This window comes from Acomys russatus, chromosome 3, assembly GCF_903995435.1.
Source record: "Acomys russatus chromosome 3, mAcoRus1.1, whole genome shotgun sequence".
Classification (NCBI taxonomy): Eukaryota; Metazoa; Chordata; class Mammalia; order Rodentia; family Muridae; genus Acomys; species Acomys russatus.
Genome location: NC_067139.1, coordinates 15,721,690 through 15,749,030, shown reverse-complemented (window position 1 = coordinate 15,749,030; position 27,341 = coordinate 15,721,690).

Below are 27,341 nucleotides of genomic sequence, written 5' to 3'. Positions count from 1 at the left end.
TTGTCCTTGGTTGGTACCTTTGATCAAGCAGAACCCCTGGGCTCAGATCCACCCATCATAATGTTCCTCTTGTAGGTTTCTAGGACCCTCTGGATCCACTTACTTCCCTATCCCCTATATTTTTCTCACCTAGAGTCTCAATAGGATGTTCTCACCTCTATCCCACTTTCCTGGTAGGTGCAGATTTTGATGGGACCTGCCCCTTGGGCTAGTGTCCAGTTATAAGTGAGTATATACCATTTGAGTCTTTCTGCTTCTGGGTTAGCTCACTCATTATGATCATTTCTAGTTCAATCCATTTGTCCACAAATTTCGGGAATTCCTTGTTTTTAATAGCTGAGTAGTATTCCATAGTGTATATGTACCACAGTTTCTTTATCCGTTCTTCTACTGATGGACACTTAGGCTGTTTCCATGTTCTGGCTATTATGAATAAGGCTGCTATGAACATGGTTGAACAAATTTTTTTGTTGTATGCTGGGAAATAATCTTCACCAACCCTGCATCTGACAAAGGTCTAATATCCAAACTTTATAAAGAACTCAAGAAATTAAACGCCACCAAACCAAATAACCCAATTGAGAAATGGGGCTCAGAATTAAACAGAGAATTCTCATAGAGGAATATCAAATGGCTGAGAAACACTTAAAGAAATGCTCAACATCTCTAGTCATTAGAGAAATGCAAATCAAAACAACTCTGAGATTCCGTCTTACACCCATCAGAATGGCTAAAATCAAACATTCACGTGACAACACATGCTGGCGAGGATGTGGAGAGAGAGGAACACTCCTTCATTGCTGGTGGGAATGCAAACTAGTACAGCCACTTTGGAAATCTATCTGGTGCTACCTTAGAAAACTGGGAATAGGGCTTCCTCAAGACCCAGCTATTGCTCTCCTTGGAATATACCCAGAAGATGCTCCAGCATGGGCTTTTAAAACCTCAAAGCCCAAGCCCAGGGACACACTTCCTCCTAATCCTTCCCAAACAGTTCCGTTAACTGGGAAGCAAATATTCGAACATATGAACCTATGGGGGGGAGGCATTCTCATTCAAACCATTATAAACCTGTTATAATTAAAACACCAAACAAATACAAAAGAGAGGGTATTAAAGCCTGCAAGGAAATGAGGTCAAGTCACCTGTAAAGGCAGGCACATCAGAATAAAATCTGATCACTTGGCAGAAATCTTTAAAGCCAGAAGGGTCAGGAAATGTGTGTCCCAAAACCTGAAAGATCACAATTGTAAACACAGACTATAAAATCCAGCAAAACTATTATAAGTGAAGAAGAAAGAAAAACTTTCCATGATAAGAATACATTAGAGAGACTAATGACCACTGAGTAAGTTCTACAAAGGATACTGGTAAGAAAGTATTTTTTTTCTGAATAAAAAAATATGCCAAAGAAAGCATGGAGCAGGTAAATAATAACAAGGAAATTAGTTACAAGAGTTCTGAACACCACCAACAACAATGATGGTAACAACAAAAACCCCACAAAATCAACAAAATTCCGGGACTAAAACACACTTACCAATAACTCAGAATATGAATGGTTTTAATTCCTCAGTAAGATTTGGTGAGAAAATGAGATCTATCTTTTCTTGCTGCTGCCAAAATATATACCTTATCAGTAAAGACAGACACCATCTTAAGATAAAAAGGTGAATAAAAAAAATAAAATAAAACAAATTGAACTCAGAAGTAAGCAGACATATTTATTTTAATATCTGACTAAATAGACTTCAAATCAAAAATAGAAGAGATAAAGACATTTACTTCATTCTCATAAATGGAGCAATCTATTAAGAGGAGATTAAAATTCTAAACAAAATACAGACACAACCAACTTCATGAAACAAGTGCTGCTAGGTATAGAGCCAGAGATTGACTACAACAGAGTGATGGTGGGTGACAAATACCTCACTTTCAAAAAGCTAAGCAGAAAAACACTGGAGTTGAATAACATCATAAGTCAAATAAACCTTACACACAACTATGGAGTGTTTCATTCAATTTACTCACTTTTCTCAGCAGTCCATGAAACTTTCTTCAAAATCAGTCTCATATTAGGATACAAAGCAAGATTCAAAAAAATCCAGAAAATTTGAAATAACATATATTATTTATTTATGTTTGTATATTTTATTATTATTGTATATAATTTTTGTTTGTGTATAATTATTATTGTATATTTATAACATATACAATAGAATAAAGATAGAATAAACAGCAACAAAAAGTACACAAACTTGCAGAAATTGAACAACCCAATATTAAGTGATATGTATGTCACACGAAGACATCAAAAGAAAATTAAAGTTTTTCTAGAACTGAATAAAAATGAAAACACAACATACCAAAGTCTATAAAACATGGTGAATATAGTCCTAGATGCGATGTTTATAATGGTAAGTGCCAACATCAAAAAAATTTAAAAAATATCTGATAAAGAAATAAATTATATGTCTTAAGGCCTAGGAAAAACAAGACCATCTCAAACCCTAAAACAGTAGATGGAAAGAAATAATCACAATTATGGCTAAAATTAATAAAACAGAAATGAAATGGTACAAATGTACCAAAGGAAGAGTGACTTCTTTTTAAAAAGATAAGCAAAATTGACAAACTCTTAGTCAAATTAACTAAAAGGATAAAGAAGAACCAAATTAATAAAATTTGAGTTGAAAATGGAGATGTTAAAACAGCTACCAATGAATGTTCAAATTCAAAGAATCATGAGAGCATAGCTTATAGATGTACACTCAGCTAAATGGGAAACTTAAGTGAAATGGATGAATTTCTAGATGTATGTGATAGTCTAACATTAAAAATAAAATAAATAATTTAAACAGATTATAATAAGCAATAATGTTGAAGCAGTAATAAAAAGTCTCATCACTAAAATAAAAACCCAGTGTGGAAAGGAGGAGGGAGGGAGGGTAGGACTGGAAGGAGGGGAGGGAGGTGGATAAGATGGGAATGTAAAATAAATTAATTAAGTAAGTAATTTTAGAAAAAATAAACAGGCTCAGATGGATTCACTGGAGACTTCTACTTGAACTTAAAAGAAAAACTAATAATCAATAAGACTCAAATAATTCAGTAAATAGAAAAGAAAGGAAAGGTTCCAAACCCTTTTACGAAGCTAGTATTGCCCTGTTACCAAACCAGACAAAGACTCAACCAATGAAAGAACCAAAAGCCAATTTTGTTGAACTAAGATACAAAATTTTTCAATAAAATATTCACAAACTGTATTCCAGATCACATAAAAAAGATCGTCCACATGATCAACCTGGCCTCATCCCAGAGATTCAAGGATGTTTCAACATATGTTAGTCAGCAAATATGATACACCACATAAATAGAACCAAAGACAGAAGCCACACAATCGTCTCATTAAATGCAGAAAAGTCCTTCAGCGGAATCCAACATCCCTTTGTGACAAAGTCCTTGAGAATGTAAGGGTACAGGAAATATATCCATATTAGTAAGGGTTCTGTAGAGAAACAGGACCAATGGTTTGAGTGTGTGTGAGTGTAGGTGTATGAATTTATTGTCACTTTACATTAAAACAACAGCTGAATCACATCTGAGAGAAAGAGAACCACAAATTTGCTGAGTCCACGAGGCTGGATGCTCCAGCACTGAAAGCCAGGAGGCTTCCTGAAGAGCTGCTGGTCCTTAGACCATGGTAGAAGCCTGGAAACACTGGCCCTGATACCAGTGAAGACAGCAGCAGCAGATTAAATCCACTCAGTGGCAAGAGGGAAGGCCAAGAAAGCCAAGGGCAAACAGTCATCCTGCTGCCAGGACCTCCGTTATCTGTGTGTCGGCCCTCATCAGTCAGGGCAATCAGGAAAGTTATTCAGTTGAGATTCCCTAGTCAAGGGATGCTAATGTGTGGCAAGTTGACATTAAAACCAACCCTAATAGTATCTCAACATAGGTAAAAGGAGAAAAATTCAAAGAATTTCCACTAAAATCAGGAACAAGAGTGGTCAAAATTACCACTCCCCTCCAATGTGGTGCTTAAAGTCCAAACCAGAGAAGTCAAAGTGTCTTTATTTACATATACTATGGTTCTATATATTAAAGACTCCACCAGAAAAGTGCTGATAAACACATGTGACGAAGAAGAAAATTTCACACACAAACATCAGTAGTCTTCCTTTATACAAATGACATACTGAAGGGAAAAATCAGTATCAGATGACACTTGAGTGACTGCGCAACACTTTTTAAAATTCTGCATCTTTAACCATCAGAAAAATGCAAATTAAAACTACTTTGAAATTATATCTTTTCCTAGTCAGAATGACTAAGATCAAAAGACACAGAGAGAGAGAGAGAGAGAGAGAGAGAGAGAGAGAGAGAGAGAGAGAGAGAGAGATGCTAGTTGGAAATGTAGAAAGGAGAATAGTTATTCATCATTGGCAGGAATGCAACCTGGTATAGCCACTATGAAATCAATGCAGTGGTCCTCAAAGAGCTGTAAATAGATCTTCGATGTGACCCAGCTACATCACTCCTGGACATGCACCCTACTACAGAAATTCTTGTTCATCCATGCTCATTGCTGCGCTACACATAATAGCTGAAACACAGAATCAGCCTAGATGTCCATCAAAGGACGGATAATGAAAATGTGGCACATATACACAATGGAGTAGTGCTCAGGTGTAACAAGAAGTGAATACATACAATTAAGAGGCATATTGATGAAGCTGGAAGTAATCATCCTGAGTGAGGTAAGGCAGATGCAGAAAGACAAACTCGACACGCTCTCTCTCATATGTGGATGCTAGCTTTTGTTGCAGGATATTTGATCCCCTTGCGATCCTTGAGATTGTGCACTGTAAAAACCTGTCTTTTGTTTAGCGTGGTTGAGCCCTAACACATACCTTTAAGCCAAGAACTTTTTGTTTATTGTAAACAGGGGATTAAGGTGTGGTTCAGCCAGCCCAAGCACACACCTTTAATCCGAGACCTTTCTGTACACAGGATTTAATAAAGTTAAGCCTAAATCAAGAGGCGGAGCAAGAAACCAGCTGATTGAAGAGGAGACGGGACTTTGATTTGAAGGGTATTTAAGACAATGTGTAAAAGTAGAAGGAGTTCCTAGCTCTTTAGCTCTTAGCTCTTTTAGCTTTTAGTTTTTAGCTTTTAGATCTTGAGCTCTTCAACTCTTTGGTCTTTGGATTTTGAGCTTTAAGCTAACAAGCCTTTTGCCCTTTTCCTCCTGGGCAGTCAGCTGAGCTAGTCAGCCTTTACCACCTTTTCCACCGGGAACCTGAGCTGAGTAGGAAAGTCAGCTGGGTGCTTTCTCTGCCTCTCTGAGCTAGCAGGTTTTCACCCCAGCAACTGGCTCCCAAGTCTTTATTGGTAAAATAGCACATTTGGGATTTTCATTTCAAACAACAAGCTTTGAATCTTCAGATACATTTGTTTAGACTGGAATAGCCACACAATGCAGGAAACCAGTTAGGGAATGGGGGATTCAAGCCGAAGGCATAGAATGCAGGTGGTATGAAGGAAAAACAGAGCAAGAATTAATTTGGGCGGTCCATGAGAGGGAAAGGTGAAGGAGGGAGTAAAAGGAATTATAACTAATACTAAAGATCTCTAAAAAGTCGTATGGAAACCTATGGCTTTAGAAGCTTCCATTGTGTGTATAAACATATACACATAAAAAATTTAAATACAACAGGAGGATAATGTCTCCCCCAGACACCATAAGGTGTCAGTGCTAGGGTTGGGTTTCCTCTTCTTATTGATCAGCGGTATATCATAGATCCTCAAATATTACAGGTCATGGCCATTGCTCATGGTTACCTTACAGAATTTGCCCAGAAGACTGTTGCTAGGGGTTAGAGAGAAGGTTCAACAGTTAAGAGTACTGGCTGCCAAAACACTAAGAATGTACATTTATATAATTCCTGATTATTTCATGGTTCTTCGTGCTGTCGGCAGTTTATTGTATATATGTGTGATAATATAAATGTATATGTAAAAAATAAAAAGAATTTAATAAAAAAAAAGAGTACTGGCTGCTCTTTCAGAGGACAGAGGCTCCATTTCTAGCAGCCACTTGGCAGCTTAAAACTATCTGAAACTCCAGTTCCAGAGAATCCCATACCTTCTTCCTGCCTCCAAGGTATCAGGCACACACATGGTACACAGATATACATGTAGGCAAAACACACATCTACATAAAATTAATATTTTAGAATACAGAAAAAAAAAAAGAACATATTTCTGAAGGTACCTACCACACATTTGAGTCATAGAACATGGAGAAGTCAAACTGATATTGACCGGGAAACCTCATCTATTTCATTGCTTTCATGGTACTGCAAGATGCTATGCCCACTACTCGGGGATTAAAGTAAGTAAGTAAGAGTCTTACCCAGCTGTGAATCCTATGAGTTACAACAGTAAGTGCCTTGGCAAGAGATGCCCAATCATGCAGTTGTGGCATGCACGTTATTGAGATAACTAACCAATTTCTGATTGGCCCACTCCACAAGTTCCAACCATGCTTGGCACTGGGCCAAGAACCAGTGGCTGAGTAGGGCATAGGCCCAGAAGGGAGTGTACTACTATTATTCTGCTAAATGGACGGAGTATTGAATTTTTCCCCAAAGTACTTACCTTTATATTCACAGATTAGTACGTCTCTCGAGCCTCATCAGAGAAGCTTCTTTTTTTTGTGGTAGATACCAACTAACACAGAGACCCACAAGTGGCCAATGTGCAGAGAATAAGAGACTACCAAGTGCTCAGCCTGAAATGGGATATCCATGTCATACCCTCTCTCCACAAAGTTCAGGGATCACTTTGAAAGAGAGGCCAGAAAGGTTGTAAGAGGCAGAGGTAATGGAAGTCTGCAGCAAAACACTGCGCTCTGGACAGGACAGTGCAGCTGCACATACAGTGGCTATGGCTACATGCACAAGATCAAATCAGAAGCATCCCAGCTTGCATGGGTGTGGGGATCATGAAGTCTTCCTCACCCCTCAGATGAGGAGGAGCTATTGACAGTTGATGGCTGTTTGAGAAAAGACAGTCTTTTTTTTTTTTTTTTTTTTTTTTTTTCCTTTTTAGGGCTGTGGCTCTCAAGAGGCTACCCATGCTGCAATAGATTGTCCTACACCCAATGCAATGTTGGAACCACTAAGTGGTTTTTAAAATAAAACACATGAAACTGAGAGGAGATGATAGAAGTGGGCTGCGGAGGAATTCAAGGGGAGGGAACAGAAAATAGATTTAATCAAAACACATGAATGTAGATGCAAATTGGAAAGGCAAAGGTGAAGTTGGAGGGCGGAAATTGTAGGCAGATGTTTTCATATTTCATTGTAAAAGATTATGAAATTCTCAAAACTAAAAAATAAATTTCTGAAAAAACATGTTCAATATCTCTCTTAGTTAGGGTTACTATTGCTACGGTGATACACCATGAGCAAAAAAAAGCAAGTTTGGGAGGAAAAAGTTTACTTGGTTTATACATCCATGTTGTAGTCCATCCTTAAAGGAAGCCAAGACAGATACTCAAACAGGGCAGGGAGGGGCCGAGAGGCAGGAGCTGATACAGAGGTCACCCAGAGGTGCTGCTTTACTGCTTGCTCCTTGTGGCTTGCTCAGCCTGCTTTTCTATAGACACAAGGGCTACCAGCCCAGGGATGGTACCACCCACAATGGATAAGGCCATCCCTCATCAGTCACTAATTAAGAAAACGCCTTATAGGCTGGTCTACGGTGCAATCTTATAGAAGCAGTTCCTTAAGGTTCCCTCCTTTCAGATGATTTAAGCTTGTGTCAAGTTGACAAAAACTATCCAACACAATTGACCCCTTGCCAGCTTGACACACAAACACATCATTGTTAAACCACAATCTTTCCTTTCTCATTCATCTCCAAGGCCTCACATTAAAAACATAATTAACTTTAAAAGTCCCACAGTCTTTACAGATTCAAACATATTAAAATTTTAGTCCTTTTAAAACACCCAGTTGCTTTAAAAATTCCAAATCTCTTTTAAGGGTTCAAAAATCTCTTAACTGTGGGATCCTGTGAAGATGAAATTTAAGTTAAATATGTTCTTACTATGAGCAGGGAGAACCATGACACAGTCACAATCAGATTAATACCAAACCAAACTCCCTAAACTGTAAAAATAACCAACATCCAATTTCTGGGGCCCACTCATGATCTTCTGTGATCATCCAAAGGGTCTGGGTCATTTCTTCAGCTCCACCTTCTGCAATGCACATGGCTTGTCTTCTAATCTCAGCATGCTCTGCTCCACCACAGCCGCTGTTCTTGGTGGTCACTCAAAGGTACTGGCATCTCCAAAATGCTGGGGTCTTATGCTGCAACTGGGATTTGCTTTTGCCAGTGGCTACTCCTAAGCTCTCTTCATGATGCCAAGATTCACCATCTCTGAATGACCCCTCCAGTCCTGGGCCTTCAGCTGTTATTGAGGCTGCGCCTTCACCCATGGCCTCTCCAGCCAAACCTTGACTGCTCTCCGTGAACCATCTATGCCTTCAAAATCAATACCATCTTGGTGACTCTTCCACAACCCAGTTTGGCCGCTAACAACCTTCGCCACTTCTGGAACACAGTTTCTGTGTGATGACTCTTGGGAGACATTTCCCAGAAGACTTCACCTCAGTGATGCTGGTCTCCTCTTAACCACTGCCATCTTCTCAGATCCACCTCACCAGCAGCAGCTGTCCCAGTAATGCAAAGGTTTCACCTCAGTGGTGCTGGTCTCTTGTTAATCATGGCTGATTCTTCATTCTCAGCAGACTGGATACCACAGATTCTTTACACAAAAGGCCTAGTAGAGTCTTTGTTTCTCTTTGAAACTTCGCATGCCAGGCCTATATCAACTTCACTACTCTCAACAGTCTTATCTTCAAAGCATCTAGAGAATACCTCACTGATCTCTTAATAGTTAATGGTTTTTCTAGCCCAAAGTTCCCAAGTCTTTTCACAGTCCTTCCCAAAATAACATGGTCAGGTCTGTCACAGCAATAGTCTACTCCCAGTACCAACTTGTCTTAGTTAGGGCTACCGTTTCTATCATGAAACACCGTAACCAAAAGTAAGTTGGGGGGAAAAGGGTGTGTTGGTTTATACTTCCCACATCACAGTTCATCTTTAAAGGAAGCCAAGACAAACACTGAATCAGGGTAGAAACCTAGAGGCAGGAGCTGATATAGAGGTCATGTAGAGATGCTGCTTACTGACTTGCTCCTCATGACTTGCTCATCCTACTACTTTGTAGAACCCAGGATCACCAGCCCAGGGATGGCACCACCCACAATGGGCTAGACCCTCCTCCATTAATCACTAATTAAGAAAATGCCCAGAGGCAGAGGCAGATGGATTGCTGTGAGTTCCAGGCCAGTTTGGTCTAAAAAGAGAGGCCAGGACAGCCAAGGCTACATAGAGAAACCCTGTCCTGAAAAACAAACAAAAAGGAAGAAATGAAAGAGAGAGAGAGAGAGAGAGAGAGAGAGAGAGAGAGAGAGAGAGAGAGAGAGAGAGAGAGAATGCCCTATAGGCTTGCCTACAGCTGGATCTGTAAAAAGCATTTTCTTAATTGGCATTCCCTCCTCGCAGATGACTTTAGCTTATGTCAAGTTGACAAAAGAAAAACAGCAACAGCAAACCACATCACTACACCACTGTCCCTATCCAGCCCGTATCCTTATCCATCAGGTCAATGCTAAGTAAAACTACTCTGAGATTCTATCTCACTCCATTCAGATGGCTCTCACAAAGAGTACAAATGACCACAAACACTGGCATGGGTGTGGCAAAGAAGGAACTACTATATATTGTGGTGGGAGTATAAACTCGGGTAGCCACTTTAGAAACTGAACAGAGGCACCTCAAACAACTAAAAGTAGAGTTTCCACATGACCCAATTACAGCACTCCTAGGCTGATACCCAAAGGACTTTAGACCCTTGTACAGAGACGCTTGCACCTTCGCCTTCATTGTTGCTACATTCACACTAAGAAATGGAATAAACCTAGGTCTCAGCCAAAAGATGAAAGGATAACAAAAATGTGCCATATAAACAAATTACTATTACTCAACTGTAAGGAAAAATTAAGTCAGAAGGCTTGCAGATAAATGAGTGGAACTGAGAATTTTAGCTGAGTATGCTAACTCAAGCCGGGGAAAGACAAAAGCTGAACCTTCTGTCTCCTATGCAGACCCTAGCCTCATATCTTTTCTTGTGTTGTTAACTTGGAACACAGGTAGAAGCCAGAAAACTAGAAAGGGACCTTTTGGGGGGGCCACACTAAGGGAGGGGGAGGAGTACACCACACAGAAAACAAAGGTGAAGAAGTGAAATGCTGAAGCAGAACGGCTTATGCCGGGAGGGCCATGGAGTACAGGTGGAAGGTAAGGCTAACCCAAAGGAAGAGTACACGAAAATCTACATGGGAGCCTACTACTGTGCAACTTAATTAAAAAAAAAAAAAAAAGAGTAATTGGGGGTTGGAGAGGTGGCTCAGTGGTTAAGAGCCCTTGCTGTTCTTACAGAAGACATGGGTTAGCTCCTGGCACCCACATGGCAATTTACAACCATCTCTAACTCAAGCTCCAGGGGAATCCAGTGCCCTTTTCTGGCCTCTAAGGGCACCAAGAATGTACACTGTGCACTAGGCAAACATGTGTGCACATAAAATAATAATAAATAAAATATTTTAGCAAAATAATAGTAATAATTAGAAAGATAATAGAATATGTGTAAAAAGAAAGAAATGGGGGAATCCTGGAGTTTACCCAATAAAGCAAACATGGGGAAGAAGGGTGGGGAAGACAGATGGCTTACCCAAAAGTCTTTACGGAAATGCACTGTTAGGAAGCTGATTTCAAAATATAACTGTAAAACAGAGTTTATGCCAAAGTTCCCTGTATCGGTAGACAATGTCCCTCCCAGAATACATGGCTTATTAAATGAAAATCTCTGAGCAAGACATGAAATATTTCCCTAGGGGTTATGGGTCAAGGAGACAGCAAATACACCCAAAACAACACTATATGAGAAAGGCCTTATTTCTAACCAGCACTGACCTTGCATGAAGTACATAGAAAAATCAACCCAAACTGAGCAGGAACCTCCCTTCCTGCTGGATAACTTTCATAGCACCAGAAGGGATCATGCAGGCTGCTAAGGACGTCGGTGGCCTTTCCCAGCACTTGACCCTGCATTATAATACTGACCTTCCAGGCAAGCCAGGCCAACTGGTACATAACTGTTATGGGGTAACTAATCACTTTCTAATTCAAGCCAAGGTCTGCTCCACAGGCGGAAATTTTATGCCTGGTACAGTAATCCTGGTCAAAAGCCCATGGTGAGTGGAGGTTATAGCTGCTACAGCAGAAGCTGCTATTGTTTTGTTTTTGTGTTGTTTTGTTGCTAAAAGGCAATGCTGTCGAAGTGACTTCTAAATACTTATGTTTCTACCATAGACCTGGACTGCTCATAACCTTGGTCAGAGATGCTTCTTTTTGCAATGGACTGCAATAAGTGGAAAGCTGCACAAATGGTCAAAGGAAATGAGAATAAGAAACTGAGTGCCTAGCTCTAAATGAGATCTTTGTTGCTGTTGTTGTTGTTGTTGTTGTTGTTTTGTTTTTGTTTGTTTAATCACACAAACCCCAGACAGTCTGTAAAGGCTCAGAGAAACATCACAGAAGAAGAGGCTAAAAGAATAAAAGAGCAGAGCATCAGGAGGAATACTGTAAAATACTGTCTTCTGGACATGACAATATGACATGGCTGTGACGTTCATTTGCTCACAGCAGCTGTGGCTACTGCTCAAGAGCAAGCCTACCAAAATCTTGCGTCTGCAACAGGAAGAAGGCTTCCCCACCACAGCAGGGCCAGCGGCTCATACTGTGGCCGTCACAGCGCCTTGTATCAGGAGAGTACCACAGATGGACGCATCATTTCCATCGCTTTGAAGCCTGTTTGTGCAGATGAGACCAAAAAAACAAAACAACATCAACAACAAAAAAAATCATGATTTGGGGCTGTGTAATTAATAACTAAACCAGTGAAATGAGAGAATTCAAGTGAGCCTCGAAAGATCATTCCTTGCCAAAAGAAAGGTTAAGAGCAGTATGGACTCAATCAGTGTGGACTGTTTCTTTCTGATTCAAAACACATTTCTCTGAAAACGTTCATATATCTGAAAAATGTGTATTGCCACTTTCCACGTCTTAAAATGCTGAGTTAAAAGTAGAGGAGCATAGGTGAACTGTATATTTATTAAGTATAATTGAATGTGACTGCTTGCTAGATTGCTTATTGCACATGAAATCCCAATTTTGGAAATCCTTATAATGTTAATTCTGTATTTTAATGAAATAAACTTAATGTATTAAAAATTTTTAAATATAAGTAATGTTTTATTCAAGCTTCCAAATGCAAGTAATTTAGCAGAAGGGTTCAACATCTGCTTCCAAAGCAGACTTAACAACCTCAGACCATAAGGCTGCCTCTTTGCCTCACTCAGGAAAAGTGCAAATATGGAACAGGGCTGGCTGAAGGCACTTTGGGAGTTTTCTAAACATCCAGAAGGTCACATAGATGCTAGTAGACAGAGAAGGTTCCAGAAGTGCCGTAGAACTAAAATGTCACTGGAGTGGTCAAGTTCTGCCCTCCATTTCATGAAAAGGAAAAGGAACGCTGCCTCCAGGAAGGGAAAGTGTGGGGAAAGGGAAGGCTCAGGTCTGGGCTCCAGGCCCCTGGTACTGTGTCCTCCTCGCCCCCAGCAACCTCTCTACCTGAATACCCTCCAACTCTCACTTAAAATAACAAAAATCAATCCATATTTATTTCAGTGAAATTCAAAGCATAAGATACATCATAATTGATTATTCAAACCTTGTGAATAGGAAGAAAATAAATATTGGAAATGTCCACATTCATAGTTATACAGTGCTGTATGCTAAGTCTTTGTTTGAACAGTCTTACGTCACTATGGTTTGTGAAACAAGGTTCATTCATCAAAAGTGTACACAATTCAGTGGCTTTTAGTGTGTTCACAATGATTATGCTGCCACCATCATACTCAATTTAACGACAGTCTTATATGCTAAAAGGACACTCCAATCACCCAAACCATCACCCCAACTCCCAGTCCTAAGCCTTAACTAATTTATTTATACTGCCAAAGTGACAGGGCACTCATCTATACAGAATCCTCCACTATCTGGCTCTTTGTTACTTCTTAACAACCAATTTTTAATGGCTTTTTAAAAAATCCGTATTCAAAAGTACTTCTTCAAATCCAAATTTTTTTTTTTCAGCAATCCAGACAAATTTGCATCCTAAGTTCAAGCTTCATGGTTCCAACTTTGAAAATGTGATTTTTCTCTTATCTCTGGGTGCATGACAAATGCTTGGCTGTGGTAGGTGGCCCAGACAGCTGCCTGGCTCTGAAAACAAAGTCAACCCGGGCATTGTGTGTTCTCTTACGACCCCTGGTGGCTGATGTAGGGAGTGTTTTTTAAATGAATCCCTTGGAGTGCTTTAATCTCAAAACAGCACACGACTACTAATTAATATCAAATGTAACTAAAATTCAAATTACGTTGCTACGTTTAAGTGTCCTACTATTTTTCTAGAAATTATAGACTTTCAATCTGGTCCCAAAGCTCCTATTTAATGCTTTTCGTTTTTCACAAGGAAATCTTAAAGCGTTTCATTTTATTCCTTACAAAAACACGAAAAGTTGACGGCCCTTTCATGACTTCATCACTGTCATTAAAAATAAAATAAACAAGGGGTCAAAATTTTACTAAAACTTGTAGAACTCATTAAACCAATAAAACAAAAATGAATATAAAAAATTCAAACTCTATTAGTAATAACAAAGTCTTCTAAGGGCCAAGCATGGTGAAAACCACCTTTAACAGCTGTTTACCACAGTGACTGCTCTTTAAGTATCTTTCCATTTTTAACTGGTTTTAAAATTGAAACTTTAATATTACTGAGGGTTTTTTTTTCTAATACTAAATTCCTGTTGTAAAATTTAAAATAGAGGAGACAATGAGATGAAATAATTACATAATAATTTTCTATATTCCTTTAAATATAATAAATTACTTCTATAGTCACATAAACACAAATTATTTCTGATGCAGAAGTATTTCTGATTTATTAATAAACCTTTATTGTCTTAGAGTCTCAAATAGTCATAAAACATACATCAAACAAGTATCCTACCACCTAAGTCATCTAGACTCAAGAAAAAAACAGGACTTGAAAACAGAAAGGACCTGACCAGATCACAGCGGGGGCAGGAGAGGGGCACAGGGGGACAGAGTGAATGAGATCACAGCTCCTGATACACACAGTCATGACACTATCACAAACTTATCATTTTATACAATGAGTACATACTAACTAAAATATTAAGGGATTTACACACACATATATGCTTATAAAAAATAACAAATCTTTTAACCATTGTTGCCAGAAGTACTTTAAATTTTGCTCAAAGTTTGAGAACTCTTCAGCAGTGAGCGTGTAATTTAACAGGCATTATTACTCTGAATTTCTCCTCTTCATTCTGTTTTGTGAAGATTTAAAAACATGTCCTTCTACACCTAAGACAGAGAACTTTAATTCATTTATTCATCTGTAAATAAATACCTTTTTTGAGCTAAAGATTGCAAATTAGATTATTGAGTTTGTAAAGTTTTAGATCAAATATCAGACCTCTATACAGGGTAAGTTATGGAAAATAAGTCAGGAGAGCACACAAATGTATGCACACCTGTCTCCATGCGCAAAGCATAGGAGGAAAGGTGCCTCCAGAATCTTCAGGCTGTACTTACTCCAGCTGTGGTCATGGGAGGCCAACTGCATCTTCAAGGCTAGAGGCATCACTAATGCAGGTAGGGAAGGGGGCGGGGTGGCTAGTCTTTACCTTGGGGAAAGGAGAAAAAAAAAAAAAAAAGCAGGACTTCTGTGACAAAAGAAATAGGAAGCAAGATTCTACAGGTGCCTGGATGCCTATCGCCTGGCTGAAACTGTGCCTCTGTGTACACTACTGTGGGACACTTCATGAAAAAGAACTCGGCATCATTGCCTGCAGGACTGACCCCAGCTTTCCTTCTGAATTCCTTCTGTATCTCAAAACCACTACAGAATAGTCTCTTGCCTCGTTTTTTGTTTTTTTTGGGTTTTTTTGTTTGTTTGTTTGTTTGTTTTCTAAGGTTCATTAATTAGAGGTAAACTTGATTTCTGTGAGGCTGGGCCCTTTGCTTTTTGCATTGCCTAAAGAGTTCAAAAGAAATTTGTTATTTTATTAGTGTTTGTTTACTACAGTTGCAGGAGAGTAATTTGACTCATTTTCTTTAAAAAAAAAAAAAACGGAAATTGAAAGAAAATGGCCTGAGACACACGCAGATCAATGGTGGAGCTGATGCCTGGCGGTGCAAACCTGGGATCCTTCCCTAGCCTGGCAAAGAACCAATCAAGGAATAAAAACCCCTTTTGAACTGGAGACTGATATACGATCCTGGCCTGGTGACTCTAGATAGACAGGGGCTAAAGACAACAAAAGGCCTTGCTGTAAAGCCCTTCTACCTTTCTCAAAAGATGGTCAATTACTGTTTACGGCTCCAGCACTCTTTGATAGTAATCAGTGGCTTTGGGTCTCCCTCCTCGGATACTGCTGTTTACTCTGCCGACCAGGGCACATTTCCATACAGTGAAACACATGTTCTCCTGAAACCTGACCCTCCGTCCCAGAACCCACACTGCAGAGGTTAGTGAGACAAGACAAAAGGCTGTTGACGACGAAAACAGACACCAAGGACAATCTCCAAGCACATTTCTTAAAGCCGTGGAGAAGTTAGGCACCGGTGGCAGAAAGCCTCCTGGTAAAACTCTTTAGAGAAGAAACTTTGTGTTGGGACCATTTGGCTGGGACCTGTCCCACCCCCTGCGTGCCTGGCCATGTGCTCTAGTGATAGCCCCAATATAATTTCATGACCCGAGAATCTGGAGCCAGGTCCTGATACGGTAATGAGGCGCTGCCGGGGGTCTTCTGGATGCGTAGTGGGTTTAAGGTTCCCGCTATCCTTTACCGTTGGTCTGGATGGTCTCCCTGACAAGTTGCACAGCCCTCCACTCCTGGTTTAATTCTCTTTCTCTTCACTGTGGGGTAGAAGGACCAGTGACAATACCCACAACACTAGGTGCATTGGTGCCCCCTGAAGACCCTCCCTTCCAGCTTCTCCCTCAGTACATATGTCAGTCCCAAAGTAAAAGAAAAGAGTTTACAGGGGGGTACTGCAGACACACACACACACACACACACACACACACACACACACACACACACACGCCTTGCCACCAAGCTGGTTCTTAAAAATGTCAATCTCTATTAAATTAAATCATGACTCCTACAATTAGACTTTAGCTTTGGAGAGATACTGGCCTCTTGGGGTCATCACAACACCCCCATACCACTGTCCTGTCATCCCCACCCCACCCCACCCACTTCCCCCACGTGTGCAGCACACCCGTGCACACACACGTGCCTCACCTAGCCCGTGGCTCACTGCAGCTTCTAAGCAGCTCAAAGGGAAAGCATCATTATAAAGGCAGAGAGATGCTGTCACCATCACCATTACTATTAACAACAGAGTATAGGACATCTTTTGCTAGTTGATGGTAAAGTTCAGATATGGGGGCATGGAGGATAGCTCAGTTGAGTGGTACATACAACCACGCCTGAAGCCCCAGTTCCCTGCCCCAGACAGCTCCCTATTTCCCGCTGAAGGTTGTAAAGATTTCTCACATACTGAAGTTTCTGCATACACAATGAAGAATCATACCGAACTTCATTCCAGCTTGGTTAAAAGTAACAAAGTAATTTATAAACAACATTTTAGAAGGAAATGAGTGGCATATAATCAGACACTGGGGCCCTGGAATATTCTAGTTTCTAGTGGAAAAAAGTATAAATTCTTTCTATTATAAACGATAAGTATGTGAATGAGACCCGGAATGTGAATAACGAGCAAGATATTTAAATGTCAGCCACAAAAGCCTTTTTCAAATTGCAAGCCAACTCCCAGATTCTATAATCAAAGAACTCTTCATTTTTACGTGGTAAAACTTGCAAACGAAATAGAAAAGGAGCTGAAGGGGAGAGGGGGATGGGTTGGTTACCGTTAATGCCATTTTAAAAGCCGGGTTGAAATTGAATGTCAAACAGCTAAGGTTTATTGTACACGTGTTCTTGCTCGTTAAAGCCTGTGTCGAGCATGAAAGTGGCCCACGGGGATGCAGGAGGAGAGATGCGGAAGTCTGGGACTGAAACTCGCGGTTCTACCCGTCAGTATCCCGTGACACGTTCATTGTGTCACGCAATACCTGGAGCAAATCTTGCTTTTACGCCTTTACTCTCTGTGTCCTCCCTGTTGCGTTAGTTTTTTGCTGGCCTTTCTCAGTACGTTGATTCTTTTGCCTCTGAAGCAGAGGTGGAAATGTTTGCGCGAGAGGAGAGTGAGATCAGCTGTTCCGCTGCCTTGCCGTCTGTCTGAAAGAAGATGTTGTCTCCTGGGTGTTGTTGACCAGGCAGCATTCCGAGAAAGGCTGGAGAAAAGTGAGCTGGTGTTTTAGCCTTCCCCATTCCTCCCTGCCTTTGCGGAAAGGCTTCGTCATCTGGTAACAAGGGACATTTGGAACAGAACTTTAGGTACATATTAACATGCGAGGACAAAAATATCCCAAATACGAACAGTTTTCCGATCGTCTTTTTTTGATTCTTACTGTGACTTCTTCCCCTCCACTTGGTTGAGAAACAAAGTGGCTACAATGAGTGAAAATATCTTATTGCTGCAACTCTTTCCTCACTTTAGTTCCCACCCACACCTCCCCCCCGTGTTTTATTTAAAAATTTAGCCACTTTAAAATGAGCTTTTCTTATATCATAGAACCCAGGGGTTGACATGCAGCTTGAAAGACTTTTTCCTAACATAATTTAAATAATTACATAGCAAGAAAATAAAATACTGTAGCAGGCACATTGCTCATTACCACGACGCTCCTCTTCCTGTCCCAGATGAAGACAATCCGTTGTCCCCTCGCCATGCTAATCTATGACCGGTTGGAGTTTTAAGGATTAGTTTCACTTCCAAAGAAAGCCTGTCCCGTTATTCCAAACACTGCAGTAATTCTGGCCGCTCTGAGGCTTTAGTGGCCTTTCCCTCTGAGCCTTTAGTCTGTCTAGCTTACAAGCTGAAGGAAAAAAAAAAAAAAAAACAACCCGAATGAGCAGACAGTCCCCTGCCAGCCCCAGGGAAAGCAAGTCAGTGCATCCACTAGGAGCCCCAGAAAAGGACAACACACACACATACACAGGGTGGGATCCCTGTAGTCTTTTTGACAACTGCAAAATTCTCAAAGGAACAGTACAAACCCTGAAGAAAAATGCATCCTTTCCACAGGTCTGGAAACTGGAGAAAGCGTGGGCAGTGGCAGGAGGAGGTGGACAATTGCATGAAAAAAAATGGGGTAAAACATTCCGGATCTGGCGCTGTGATCCCTATTATCTCTGCATCCCCATCTCCCAAGCCTTGTTTCCTAAGTCTCTATGCTTAGTAGCAATAGCAGCTACCCCTCTTGGTAGGCACTCAGCCTCTCAGCGAGATGCTTTTCCTGCCTTAACTCTAATTTTCACAACAATTGAAATGTCCTCATCACACAGGCACAGTAACATGTGCCTTTAGTCCCATCTACTGGAGAGGCTGAGCCCAAGAGTTTGTGGCAGCCCAGGCCTGTAAGAACCACTTTCCAAAACAAAAATCCAGTCGTTGTCCCCATTTTACAGATGAGATTGCTTAGCTTGGGACTGCAAGTTCAATCTTGGCTGTGGCCCAGTCAATTCTAACTGTGTCACTTCATCAAATGATAACACTGGGACTGGCTCCAACTGTTCATTGGCTTGAGGATGCATCGTCAAATCCGCACTACAAAAACCAAAGCACACACAGCCTGTCCTGCTGGGAGGAGCCTCTTTCTCTGTCAAAGCAGTCTCTCTCAAGGCTGCTGCTTCTAAGTCTGCTTCTCCAGTGTCCCTACCCTGCTGTGTGACAACCACGAGAAGACACATAGGCGTCTGCAATGGGCATCTGCACAGAGTGAGCATTTAGAGGCACAGCTCTCCCCTCTCCCACCCGCAAGGACTGTAATCTACAACCATGTCAATGAGAAACGTTGAGGGTAGACTAGTTTCTTTCAGAAGATATGAAAAGACTCTTCCTTGAGCACAGGCTCATTCTAGAATAAGCAACATGACTGTTTTCTACCAGGGAGTATTCAACCATTTACTACATAAATAACTGTTTTCATCCCCACGAGCACTTTGCAGACATTCCATGACATCTGGGAAGCTTTGTCCTGTTAACGATTTAATTCCATAACACTGCCTTGGAAAAGAAGGTATCAATACCCAACAATATCTCTCTGTGGCCTTAGGCAACTTCTCCCTTTAGAGTCCAAGCATGTTGTTTGTTTGTTTGCTTTAGTCCCATTTTAAACCTACCATTCAATACCCTGGTTTCTCTTCAGACTGTACAAGTCTTTTATCTTTTAAACCTAGCACATAGAACATGACTAAAATTTCTCGAATATTAACAGTACTGGCTCTGGTTCATGCTGCTTGGAAAATGGAAGAATTAATAGGGAGGTGAAGGAAGATGGGACTAGGCTTCGCTTGTTCATGAATTCTTCATGTGTCCTGAAAATACATATTTCTTTTGCTCTCTGATCCCCAGTTTCCCCAAGTACAAAAGGCTTGAATTGCTAAACACCATGATCATGTGGGTTAGCCAGCCCTCACTGACATCCACATGGAGAAACTGGGGTATGCTGAATCACCCCAGAGGGGAGCAATCTGGATCCACCTGTTTGGATCAAATTTTTAATCTCCTCGGGGCTTTGGATGGTCCAGATTTCATGCCTCTGTTTTTAGACTTTTGTCTAGCACAAGGAAAGTACTGTAGTCTCTTTCGTGGTTCCCTGTGCAGCTGCACTTGCCACAAGCCCCACCCCCATCCTTCTCCTCTCCAACATGGCAGGTGGGGATGGGAAGGGCACAGAAGAGACCCTGGCTCTACCAGTAATCCTTTATTTATTTCACATAAAAGATAATCTGAGGGAGATATTTTAACACATTAAAGCATTGGTTAGTCTTGAAGAGTGAGCTCTTCAGTTTGGGTATAACTTTCAGTACTTTTTTTTTTTTTTTTTTTTTTTTTTTTTATGTTTTCTGAACAAAGCACAGCAAGAGATGTTAAGCACTAAGTATTAAAGCAAGGAATCTGAGACTTCCTGAGAAACTTTAACAGACTTAAAACATTTTAAATCAAGTATTTATTTTATTTCTCCTTCTCCTGGATTCTTTTTAATAAACCACACATTTCTTTTTCAGGAAAGAATTCAGAAGTCAAACAGTAGTGCTTTCTACAAAGATGATATGTTTATATATGATATCACACACACACACACACACACACACACACACACACACACACACACACACACACACACACCAGCCATAGTAGGCACAAAACGTCCTCAAATCCTCTCTTGTCAATCCCTTTATTATCAAACCAACTAAATCAAGATACAAATCATATGAAGATGAATATAGTTCCATGTGCTTGTACCTGAAGAGTGAGATAATTCCTCAGTACAGAGAAACCAATACTCTGAGATGACACTCACTGCTGATTACCAAGACCATGTCTCCAGAAGGCAAGGAAAATGATGGATGGATGATGGATGGATGGAAGAAAGGAAGAAATGGGTAAGGCAGGCAGACAGGCAGCAAGGAAGGCGAGAGCATTACAGCTCTGCATACACAGTACTGCCTACCTCCCCTAAAAGGAAAACCAGGAAGCAGGGTGGGTGGCAAAGTTGGTGGGTAACAATTCAAAGGGCAGCTAACAAGAGAGTGTCTGCTGGAGTTAGGTCTAATGCTGAGGCCATTGCAAGGGCAAGTGACATTATTGTATTCTAGTGGCTGATAGGAACAAAGTAGCTATGATAGAAAATAACAATGCCTTTCAATGGGAACAATGAAAGAAATATAACAGTAAAATATACTCATAAAAACAGTTACAAACAGCAAAGTAAAGCTATGAGTGAATTGCTGGATGAGCCATTGCATGTGAAACACAAACAAAATGTAAGTGGTAGAATAGTAATAGAAAACTAATTTTGAAAGAAATCTGATACTGTACTTGGCACAAGTAAAAGCTAATAGAATCCTTTCGTTATTGCAGATGGGAAAAGAGAATAAAACACTATATTCCAGTAAAGAGTATTTCAATAACTGTCATTGCTATATATGTAAATGTGCGGAATGTTTTTAAATATAAAACTTTGTCTTTGCCCTGAGTCACTAGAAACTTCTCATCTTCAAAAGCTGTGAGGCTCGGGCTGAGCTATTGCCTAGCACGTGCAAGCCTGAAGGTTCAGTTCTCTGTGTTCCCTAAAATAAAAAGAAAACCCAAAGCCAGGAAGTGCCCCTCCCTGAGGAATTCAGTCTTGCTGTGGGGATCCAGAGGATTTTTTGTTGGACACTAACTGTCCTCTACTGAATCCCAGTCTGCATCTGGAGACACTGTCATGTGTACCAACCCATGGAGGCTCAACCACTCAGCCTGAGGAAGATAGATGGTCCTCTTGGCCAGGCCACTACAGCAGACACATTGCATCCACCTGTTTAGCTGCCTTGAAGAATCATGCCTGCAGCACGCCTGCCTGCCCCAGTGCCTGGGTGTCACCAGACACAAAAGGAGAGAGAGCTGATATTCTGAGAAGACCTGCAGGTTACCTGGGTCTCTCTTTGTCTACTGACGTTGTCATTCTAGTCTCACTCATCCACCATTCATCTTTGGCAGGCCACCTTGCCACACCGCTCTGCCTTGTGGTGACTGCAGTTCCTGAGTTTAACCTGACACACACTGGGCTCTGCTGGAATCCGTGTCTGCTTCATTTGTTTTGGGTTTCCTCCTCTTCTCTGCCACCCCATTAAGGTTTTGGGCCGTACTTGCTGTCTTCAAAACCACACCGTGAGCTTGTCCTTAACATCATTTTGCCATTTCCTAGTCCATGTTTTTCACTTAACACAGCCAGCACTTGGCATGCTCAGGTCCTGCACCCATGAATTCGGCCAATCTCAGATTTTAAATATTGGGGAAATTGCATCCATCTGCACCATGTCCAGGCTTTTCTCATTATTCTCAAGCGAATACAGCATAACCACTATTTACACAGCACTAACATCATGTTGGGTGATAGCTCAAAATATATGAAAGGATGGGGGTGGTCTACCTCACATCTGGCAACTCTTCACATATGGGCGTCCTCAGGCCTTGGCATCCTGGAGCCCTGAAGTCAATGCCTGTTGCTAAGGGTAAATGCACGTCACCGGTGCTCAGTGTGATTCAATTTTCCTTGCTGATCTTGGCAACAACAGAGTTCACCCACCTGTAAATTGCTGCCATTTGTTTTCTATTGCTTTTATTCCAATGGTTAAGAAATTCTCCCAAACATCTCTTATCTAATATTCCTTTGTAAAATGTCCCAGCTGTGGGGACTATGGCAATTCCTTTGTGTTCTGTGTGATCTACGTATGGCATTTTTGCCTCTCTGGGTTAGTTCTGGAATTTTTACTGTGTATTCAAGTTGCAGTAGACAAAATTCCACAAAATTCCACAGTTGCTGAGTCACCCGCAAGAGTATCTATCTTCTCAAGTGTTGGAGTTTTATAGGGTTGTCCCCAGCCACCATTTTCCTCCTTTCTTTCTGACATTGTCTGTGTTTTGTTTGGTTTGTTGTTGTTTGTTTGTGTTTTCCACTTGCTTTGGTTCTTGGAGACAGAGTTGTGGCATGCAGCTGGCCAGGCTGACTTTGAACTTCTGATCCTCCTATCTCAGGCTCTAGAGTACTGGGCTGTAGTCATAATGCGATGCTTTTAATGAGAATAGCCCACATAGCATCATACATATATTGACTGCTTGGTCCCTAGTTGGTGGGACTGTTTTGGGGAAGGAATCAGAGGCATGCTTTTGTTGGAGGAGGTGGGCTTTGGCGGTACAAAAGCCCAGGTCAGGCAGAATCTCTCACTCTCAATCTCCCCTTTCTTCCTCCCTCCCCAACTCCCACCCTTCCTGCTTGCAGATCTCCTATGCACTCTCAGCAAATTTTCCAGCATCATGCCTTCCCGTCTGCTGCCATGCCACAATCCATAATGCCCATGGACTCACCCTCTGAAACTGTAAGCAAGCCCCTCAATTAAACAAATTGCCTTGACCATGGTGTCTTGTCACAGCAATGGATCAGTAACTCGTAATCAGGTGGGACCATGCTCAGCTCATCTCCGCTGGCACTGAGCCATGAGTTGTACTACCAAACAGTTCAAACATCATATTCTGGGAACAAACTACTCTGTTTCTTCTTCCTTTTCTTTATTCTTTCCTTTTGATGGTGTTAGTGTTTGGCTCAAAGACCAAGAGCCTGCTAGGCAATTTTTAAAAACGTATTAATTCTTTGTGAGTTTCACTTTATGGCCCCCAGTCCCATTCATCTTCTTGTCCCCTCATATCTACCTTTGCCCTTGCAAACTACCCCCCCCAAACCCACCATACATACAAACAAACAAAAGGCACAAAGTATAAAAAAAAACCAACTCATTGTGGAAGGTGTTGTATGTCACAGTGTGTCCCACAGCATATCCTTCTGTTCACACATCTTCACTTGGAAATGTTCATTGCAATGAGTCATCAGTTTGGTTTGAGACCTCTGGCTTCTGTGACACCATTGATCTTGGATCCTCACTGGGATTCTGCCAGGTTATACTGTTGTTTTCCTGTATCATGGAGGTCCTGATGCGGGACTGGCCCTTTCACAAGTCTCAACCATTCATAGATGATACAGATTTTGGGCTGGGCCAACTCAGAGCCCTGGATCTGGACCTAGTGGTAGCTGAGCTGGTTAGCAAGCTGGCTCTCCCTTATCTGCAAAACCAGGGTGAGCTCTCCAGCACTGCTCCAGCTAGGCTGTCCAGTGCCACCATCAACAAGAGGTAGAGTCAGCTCTCCCTTCCTTACACCTTGAAGATACAGTGATGTGAACTTTCTACTTTGTTTTTCCAAGAAATACACATCTGTGTTTATGATCACTGGTTTCATGTACCTGTTTTTATATGGTACAGAACTCAACCTGCCCCTAATATTGTAGAAATAATTGGGTTAAAAAAAGCGATCATTTCATTTCATAACTTTTAAGCTTATTGAATATGAAACTTATTGTTCTTAGCATTCCTAATTTAAGATGTGTGTGCGTGTGCATGTGTGAATGTGTGTGTGTGTGTGTGTAAATCTTTTCGGTAACTTTTTAAATTTACAACTCTGCAGTTAATATGTAGGGACCATTGCCTACCTGCCTATGTTCTCTCCCTGCCCCTCCTACCAACTACTGCTTCTTTTAAAGAAAAATAAAGTGGGAACAAGTTCATATCTTAGCCAAGCCTAGATAAGGCACAGCCTTAAAACATGGAGACTAATAGAAAACAAAAACAACAACAAAAACCCAGATCTCTTTCTGTTTGTTTAGCCTGCTTAGAGATTTTCTTAAGATACAATGTAGAAAAAAAAATCGTTTGACTCAAATGCATGAGAAATTCGGTAATTTCTTACAAACAAGTTGAATGGCTATGTTCCTGCTTTTCCATATATCTCATCCCGACCCTCGCCCCCGCCCACATCTCCACTTTCCACATTAGCCAATCAGGAGTAGAGGAACGGACAAGTTCCTCCTGCTTTAAGGATAAAGACAGAGGCCACTTTGGCCATGCGTACTTACTAGCCCCGTCTGAATCCTGGCCTATCCTTTGTGCAAAAAGGAATTCCTTGCCAGGTTACTTTCACAGTGCACTTGTGTTTCTTTGTGCTGCACCAAGATTATCAATTTACAACAATGACATTAGAAATATAATGTGGATTCTGCTCTTTTTTTGCAGTGTATCAGGGATAACTTATCTCTGTGCCTTCAGTTTAAAGGGTGCTAAAGTAATTTCAGTACATGCTCAAAGTGATTAACATCTTTACTTAAAAAATGAACATCTCACCCTAAAATAGAGTAGATGAGAACAGGATAGAGACAGAAATTCTACACTTTCATCCTGCTTTTGGTTGACATGTGTATGTAAATGAGAATATCTGTCTTCTAAAAGTGCACTTGTGCGTGTGTGTGTGTGTGTTGCTGTGTTTGTGTTTGAATACAAATGCGCACGTGAACAAGAAGAGGTTCTAAGAGTCTATAATAATAAGACTTAAACCTTTAATGTCTATCTAAATGTCATCTAAATTTGTTATGAAACCATGAGACAATAGCACCATTTGCCTTATTTATAACTATCAGATATTTAATAGACAAGATAAAATAAGCTTTCTAAGTTTTATAAAGCAAAATAAGACCGAAAAATCAAGTAAGAAAAATATATAAATATAGTATAAAATGGGTTTTTTGGTAAAGAAAATTAAAGAAAGGGGATATGTTTTTTGTTAAGGAAGTATTTTTGTACTGTAAAATAAAATTTTGTCCTATGATTAAAGAATTTTTAAAATGGAAAATAAAAGATTTCCCCCATTCATAGCAAGGTGCCGTTCTTGGACTTTGTCTCATAGCATGGAAACTAGGGCAGAACTGTGTGGTGATGGCCAGGGCTATGGTGACTGTAGTGACGCCATATAGAGAGCCTCTCCGGACACCCTCCACCAAGACCTTACCTATTAGTCTCTCTCCCAACTGCAAACATCTAGGGAAATGTTGAACTATGAAGAGAGGTGAAACGTTAATTAAAAATGGGCCTGTATGAGGCAGCTTCCATGAGGCCAACATCTGTGGATGCTTCAGGCTTTCTGTACAGAGAGATGGCACACCAAGTTTCTTCCACGAGGAGCAGTTTTATTATACACGGACACAGTCTTAGCAAGAATTTTCCCAGAGGCTGAGCCCTAAATACAGTGGGGCTATGTCTTTCCTACAGTTTTGGCCTCTGTGTTTCCCATATATGGTGACATTTAATCTGTTTGGAGCATTCTAAATTATTGGGTTGTGACAGTAAGAATGTCCAGAATGAGAAGGGTGGAAATTCTCTGGAGTGTGGCACAGATGCACGGATGCACACTGACACTGGCTAGACCTCATTGCTACCAATGGCTACACAATATCGCTGGGTGTTTTTTCCTCTCTCTGTCTGCCTCCCCCGACACACACACCCAAAATCCTCACTAACTGTCACAGTGGAACTTTTCAGTGATCAGCTGTTTGGAGATCGGTTACACCCCTACAAGTAACGCTCATGTGTGCTCTGGCATGAAGCCCAATAAAATCATTGTTCGCACCAAACTGAACTTTGATGACACCTCACATGGTGTCCGTAAGATAAGACATTTGCTCCAGTCTCCCCCGAAAAGTTAACAGAAGCTTGTGAAGGTTAAAACATACAGAAGAATGATGGCATAGATAGGAGTAGGTTGGCTATGCTTTAAGGTTATTAGAAACACCTAAGGGCAGGGCTGGGAAGGTGGTTCCGTCAGTGAGAGCACTTATTTTGCAAGTATGAGGACCAAAGTTAAATTCCCAGCACCCACATTAGAAGAACAATTTGGAGTTAACTGGGACCCATCTCCAGGGTATTTGAGCCTACAGTACAACAGCATGGATACAGCCCAATTATGTCAGCGCATAACGGAAAAATAAAAGGCATATGATCAGGTTGGTTTCTTCTACTAATACTGAAAACACATCCTTGAGGAGCTCCACAATCCCTTTAATGTGCTCTAACATTCGTCTGTTTTTCTTGGGCTTAGTGGCTACTGTGATCTCCCTTCTCATCCTGACAGTCGGATGCTCTGTGCTGCACTGTACTGCCCCTGGGCTGAGCATGACGAGCCATCCTGAACATCTAGGAAACTTTAAGTACAAGTAAATGTATTAGTCACAAATAGGAGTTATAATAATGTATAGATTAGACGTGTCTTTCATGCATTTTCAGGTAAATAGATGGAAATGGGCAAATTATGCTGAGTGAGACCTCCCAGATGCACATGTTTCGTCTCATTTGGATTCTAACTCTAAATTTTTGCTTTGTATATTTAAACTGGAATACATGGAAAAGACAGGAAACTAGAAATGAGTCACTGAGGTAGGTGGCTTCATTAAAGAAAGGGATACAGTAAACAAAATATGAGTA